This window comes from Lepisosteus oculatus, chromosome 2 (genome assembly GCF_040954835.1).
Source record: "Lepisosteus oculatus isolate fLepOcu1 chromosome 2, fLepOcu1.hap2, whole genome shotgun sequence".
Classification (NCBI taxonomy): Eukaryota; Metazoa; Chordata; class Actinopteri; order Semionotiformes; family Lepisosteidae; genus Lepisosteus; species Lepisosteus oculatus.
In genome coordinates this window covers 16,238,719-16,245,695 of record NC_090697.1, presented here as the reverse complement: position 1 = coordinate 16,245,695, position 6,977 = coordinate 16,238,719, and the positions used below count along the sequence as shown (strand labels likewise).

The window sequence follows — 6,977 nt, the reverse complement described above, 5'->3', positions numbered from 1 at the left end:
ACACAAGTTACTATATGTTCAGTATGTACACACAAGGCATTTCAGAGGCCTTACATCCAAACCACCCAGAAAACACCAGACTGCTAACAAGAATTCAACTCTTAAATAATGCCTACAGAGGCAAAAATAAGAGATAAGCTGCCTTTTAAATAAAACAAAATGGAATACAACCTGCAGTTTAATCTCTCTCTCTCTGCAAACCCGTATGTCACAAAATAATGGGAGCCTATTCTAAAAATGCACCTCTCAGCAGGAAAGATTGGCTTTAATCAAGGTATTATTGACTCAGCGAGTTCCCTCAAGATACAGAATAGCCAAGTTTCTCTAGCAAGATTCAAAACTCCAAGCCAGTTTTGTGTGGATGATCATGAAGTAGGGGCTTTTGCTTGGCACAAGCTTCAAGTTCCAACTCTTGTTGAATCCACTCTTGTGGTCTGACCTTCTTTCACTTTCTCTTCTCATCTTCTTCTGTGGGCTTAATGTGTGATATAATAATAATAATAATAATTGCTTACACTTATATAGTGCTTTTCTGGACACTCCACTCAAAGTGCTTTACAGGTAATGGGGACTCCCCTCCATCACCACCAATGTGCAGCATCCACCTGGATGGATATATGTTGTGTTTCTGGACTGCTCATTTACCCACAATTTAATTAACTTGGTAAACAAAGGTAAACTTTTTACGATTGTTTTGGATCAGAGGATTGGGTCCCCTACACCCTCTACACCTCAGCAAACATCCTATCTGCTTTGATGCTGGTAAGGTTTACACTGGCATGGGCTACACACTTCTATCTAAGCTCTTAGTGACTCCTCCTAGTCACCTATAGCTGTAGCAATACACATTTTAATAAGTATCTTTGAAAAATGTTATTAGGAATTTCCCAAATTGTTATAATTTTATTGGAATAGCTAACTACGTTAATCATTTAACCTGGCACGATAAGTAATGTGGTAGCACAGTCTAATTAACCTTTGTGAGTATTAATCTTTTTTTTTATTTACAATTGATGCATGACACAAAGCATGAAGTCTAATAATATAGTGGGCAGTTTGTAAAATGCTGCATACATTGCAGAACTCTCAGAAATTAAGTTAGCACAAATTGCTTCATAAATGCGTATGACCGTTATGAATTTCTCCTATACTAACTCAAAGCATATTTAAGAGGATCAAAATCAAAACACACTTTTTCATTAGGATATCTTTTAAATTAAACATGTTTTCATAAAATGAAATGAAATATTAATAGGTTTCAGTTGTTTAAATGTCACAGCAGTTTAACTGTTACTAAAAGGCATGCAATTGTTGAAGTACCACACTACCTACAAGAATATATAGAAAGGTTACGGGATGTTTTGTGTGTATTTTGAGCTTTCAGCTTTATTTTTTCAGACGTACATTAGCAACAGGCATATGTTATTGTTTAAACCGTAAACAATAACAAAATAATTTACTCTTGTACTATCAGTGAGCTTGTTGTGTTAACCTAGCACTCGCTTTGGAATAAGAAAAGCAAGAAATGTATGTGAAATCATAAAGTTATCCATAACAGCATGTTTTATTGCATTCATCCAACAATGGAAACATTCATGTCTATGATGAGATTATTGCATTTCACGCACAATAGCAAAGAATCATATCATGTTGTAAAAAAACACCACTTTATTTTAAAATTGAAAGAAAATTAAAAGATCCACGTGTTACTTTTGAGACCACTAAAGATAGTTCTTATATTACCATCAACATTTACTGTACTGTATATTGAAGTTGCTGGGACTCCACAGGGGCATTGAGTGGTGCTCATGCTTCATAAATAACACTTATAAACCACTGCAAACTAATATTTCCCTTTTGGATATACTGTACGTTAACCTGCATCTTAGTGCACCACCAATGATTCCCCCCTTTGTAAATATTTTAAGGTTGGATATGTGCAATAACAACTTGAATATGCATACTGAATGCATGTGAGTGTATAGCAGAAGATCAGGCTATTTATGGGTTCACGAGGAATGACAGCAGCTGAAAGCTTATGAGAATTTTGAATCGTTTATTGTGATGTGGAGATTTGGCGTAACCCGCTTGGCTGAGGGCCAACCTCCCGGCCGTTGGACGGGGAGGATAGGACCCCCAAAAGAACCAAGCAGGACCCCCAGTCACCAGTGCAGAAAAACAAAAACAAAAGATTATTGGACCAATTCAGCTGAGGAGAGAAAGTGCCTGCTTGAGGATACCGGGGTTAGTTTTAATGTATGCATGGTAAGCCTCGGAGGATCAACGGCCGAGTTGCTTGATGAGATACTCGGGTATGCCTTGGCGAGCGGCGGAGGATGCAGTCCCTGATCTAAAGGAGTGCCCGGAGAATTGTTTAGGAGGGTATCATGATACGGCCCTTCTCATTTGCGAACAGAGGGGCAGTAGGCAAAGCTCCGGCAGAGGTGCGAAGATGTGCGTAATGGGATAGAGGCTCGTAAGGGCTTATGTAGGAACAGAGTTTGAAATAATAGATGAGAGTGGCAGATCTGAGTTGGTTGGTTTTGCTTTTCTTGAGATAGAAGGTCAGTGTCTCGGAAGATGAGATGGAGATGTTGGATAAGCAGGGTTGAGGAGAAGGATCGAAGGATGTGGAATTAGCGGTAATTTTGGAGCACCTTAGGAAGATAAAGAAGGCTAACAAGAATAAAGATTCAAGAGGGCGGTCGACCCAGGGTGAGTGGTAACCGGACGACGTTGATGCAGGATTCAAGGATGTCTGAGGTAAGTGGTGCGCGTAGGTTCGGAAGTGATTTTCAAGCCACTGAAAAGCCTTTAAGGAGAGTGATTCGAGGGTGGATAAGGGATGGACGGATCGTGCCGAAAAGGAGTGGATGCCGCACAGGTATACTTTGGTGGTGGATGCTCGTACCTTGAGTGAGTTTCTACGATAGCGAACGAAGGATGATGCGGTGAGAATGTCGAAAGAACAGAATTTTATGTTCGCAGAGAGGTGGAAGGATTGGAAGCCCTTTCAGGCAGTGCAGTAAGAATCGAGAGTTCAAGGGGCGATAGTTTGCTGGGCCGGCTGGAGATAGCGATGGAAAGGATAATTCGGAGGAACGTGAGTTCCGAATAGGGAGATACTGAGCACGGGTTCGGTCTTGCATCTGGTGCCAAGTTCCTGAAGCGAGAGAGAGAGAGTCAGCTATCTCATTAAGGTGACCTGGAATGTGAGCAGCTACGCGAATGAATTGATGTGCGAGAGAAATCCATTTAAGGCGGCAGAGGAATTTCATGATGGATTGGGATGAAGACCTTCCTTTGTTGATTATATGAACTACTGCATGGATGGCCGAATGGATGAGGATGGTTTATGTTTCCAATTGTGGCCCCAAAGAGAAGCAGCAACGACAATTGGAAATATTTCTAACAAGGCTGATGACTGGTTGGCGAGAGGGATTGGAGAGAAATCAGGAGGCCAAGGGGCCGCAAACCATTGGCCTTTGTAATAGCCTCCGAAACCGACTGAGGGGGCTGCGTCTGTGAAAAGCTGGATATCTTCAGTGTCAGAGAGGAGGTCATCGTAGAAAAGAGATATGCCATTCCAGTTGGCCAAGAAAAGCTGCCAAAGCCTGGGCTCGGATTTGCAGTTGGCTGAAGGGCTTACGGGGTGGTAAAGAGAGGGCACGGAAGAGGCGAGGTCGAGAAGGTAGACTGTCCTTGAGGGATGATACGCATGGCGTAATTGAGGTGGCCGAGCGGAGAGAGAAGTTCCCTCTTTGTGCGAAATTTGGCAGAAGAATAGATAGAGATATACATCTGGATCCTGTCGATTTTGTCGCGAGGCAGGGAAGCGGAGAAATTGATGGAATTGAGGGGTGATCCCGAGGAATTGGATTATATGAGAGGGGCCAGTTGTTTTGTCCATGGCAAGGGGTACCCCTAGTTTCCTAAAAACGGAAAGAAGTGTGGTGGAGGCTCTTGCAAGTGGGGTGTGAGGAAAGTCTATGGTAAGGAAATCGTTGAGAAGGTGGACGAGAAAAGGAAGCTTATAGTTATTCGAGGGGATCCAGCCGAGAGCTTCGGCTAAGGTACCGAAAATGTTTTTTTGGGCTACTCCTACGTCCGAAGGTAAGGCGGACTGCAAAGAACTTGTTCTGCCAATGAACTCCGAAGAGGCGCCAGAGGTCTGGGTCAGGAGGCATAATTTTAACGGCACTGGAGATGTTGGCCTTAGCGAGCCAGGCGCCCAGACGAACCGCTATACCAATGGGATTGATGTGGTATGCGGGGAATGGGGAAGAGTCAAGTGGGCCAATCGTGAAACCATTCTCGACTTTGGATGCTAGCAAGGAATCAACGGACTGGGGATCGGCGGTGGCAGATTGCAAATTTTTTTTTTGCAAAAGACAAAGGAAGAAGGAAGTGTGCACGGGCCTGGTGAAAATCTGAAGGAAAGGCCGTCGAGTAAGATGTGGGTGGAAGAGGGGTCGGGGTGATGGAGCAGGCCGAAAACAAGAGCGGGGATGTCAATTGGGGTAGACAGAAAAGCCAGTAGTCTTTTGGGAACGCTGAAGGTGGAGCGAGCATGGAAGGGGCCGGCAGGGGCAGGCAGAGCGAGCATGAGCTTCGCCGCAGAAGCTGCGAATGTGAAGGAAGCGACGAAGGGGAGAGGTACGTGTAGAGGAATTGAAGATGTTGGGAATTTGTTGGCCTCTGATCATCACGATGGGGCGACTCCGAACATCTTTGGACCGGGAAGGTTTGAAGAAGACCTGGCGGGAGAATAGATGCTGTGGGGGAGAAGGGGCGGAGTCGAGGTTGGGCTTGCGGACGGTACCTGGGCAAAGATTTGATGAATGTGTCCAAGAGGAACAGAAGTCGCAGGAAAGAGCTTGGACACCAGTGAAAGTGCGACAGTAAAGCTCAATGTCCAGGGCTCCCCAGTAGGTGCGCTGGTTCCGTTGGAGTAGGCGGGCAGCGGCCTCGGCCAAGAACTGCTTATGGTAATCGTAGAACAGGGAGCCCTCGAAAAGGACAGATAGATCGGGGATGCTGTGCATGTAATCGTCGAGTTCCTGACGACGTTGGGGAAAGGCGGAGCACGTGATGTCGTGGAAAATGCTGAAAGCCAAGCAGAAGTCGGAAATTCGAAGGACTGAAGCAGAGTGAGGGTCAGAAGATTTGAGTAATGGAAATCAAGCCGCAGTCGACTGTTCTAGAATCGGACTTGTAAGTGGAAGAAGAGAGAAAGTGAGCTAGATTGACGTCCGCACCTCAGAATTTGCTGCCGGAGTGGAAAGGGAATGGGAGGAGGACTAAACTTTAGTGTGTTAGGAGGAGCTGGGAGAGGAACGGCTGTTCAGACAAAAAAGTCCTTAGTAAAGGGGAGATTGGAATCCAGGGCCGAAGGCATGGGATGACGGATGCCGTGTTGGACACCGGGGAAGGGAGAAGATGAGGAGAGAAGAAGAGCGGAAAGCAGATTGTGGTAGGAGGGGTTTGACGGATCTGGGGCCTGAAGCTCGGTGGCTTGGGATATGGAAGCCGAAGACTGCTGGGAATTGAAGCAGGAGCGAAGGCTGCGTTAAGGACTGAGGAGGCTGCCGAGTCGTCTTGGACGCCAGGGGGTGGGGGAGGGTAAGGGCCGCCTGCTAGCTGAGCTGGGGGTCGTTTACTAGCTGGCCTTCGGGCCGTGGAGACAGCAGCATGGGCCAAAAGAAAAGAAACCGGGGCCGAAGGCACCAAGCTGGCGGAGCTTGAGCCGTGTTGGACGCCGGAGGTAGAGACAGGAGAGTGCAGAAATTAGATTAAGCGGAGAAGGGGGGGGAGGGGCGTGAGCCTGGGGCCTTAGACTCGGCAGCAAGGAGTTTAGGGCAGGAGGCTGGGTGGGAGAGGCTAGGTGCAGTTGTTCAGCAGAGGAATGGATTGCTTGGGGGGGAAGAGACAGACACGGATATATCAGGACAAGACAAGACAGAAGATGCGACAGGCAGAGGCGCGGGCGGCCTCGGGGTCCTCACGTTGGGATGAGTGGCGGCGGCGCGGGTGATGTCATCAGAGAGCGCCGGGGGAAGCTGGGGAGTTGATGTTTCCTTGTGTAGACTGCGGTTAAGTACGGGGAAAACGAAGCTTTTTTTTTTGGAAGCGTTTCTTTTAAAATGGACGCCATGTTTTCGAAGTATCCTCTGGAGGCTTGCTACGGTCCGGTTGGAAATCGCGAGAGATGATCCAAGAGAAGGGGGAGCCGATGTGCATGAAGCGCGGCGGCAGGGACATCCTCAAGAGAAGCGGGGGTTATTTGGAGATTTTGCCGTGGAGGAACGGGAAGGCTGGGTTTGTAATGAGAGAGGGACTGCGACGGCGGAACGCAGTCTTCGACGAGGAGTTGGATCTTGTGAGGACTGGCTGGGAGATGAGCGGCGCTGATGTTGCACGGCGGCTGAAGGAGGCGATGAGACGGAGGTGAGGGGAGCTGTGGGGGGTGGACTGGACGAGAAGGGGAGGAGAGTCTCCTGCGCTGCAGAAAAGGTCTTCATCGGAGCGGCGGATTTGTAGATCCATGAGAAGGGAGCACGGATTCGAGCTAGGCAAAAACAAACCATGCAGAAAACGAACGAGGAAGAGGAGAGGGTGACGTTTGATATTTATGGAGACCGGTTGCTTACGTAGGGATTAGTGAGAATTGCAGCAGCTGTGTCGAATAAGCGCGGCTGCCTTCATTCCTCCCGAACTTTCATTAAAAACTCCATTAGAGAAGTCAAAGATGAAGCAGTCCTATAAACTGTAAACAGTGTAAGAAAAGGGTGAGTGTATACTAAATCTGCAGATATATTTAGCTATATTACATTTTAAAGTGTTTTCCAGACTTTTGGCAGTAATATGCTATCCCAATCGAAGCCAAAACCAAGTATGTTTCACTTTCAGAGAAAAATGGGTTTGATGACACAAACATCAGTGACATAAACCAGTCTTCCAGCAATGCAATAAAGACA

General features: G+C 46.8%; 1 pseudogene; it reads right to left on the bottom strand.

The window, feature by feature from the left end:
* Positions 1–2,356: 2,356 nt before the first annotated feature.
* LOC138225513 (uncharacterized) lies at positions 2,357–6,154 on the bottom strand (annotated as a pseudogene).
* Positions 6,155–6,977: the final 823 nt, after the last annotated feature.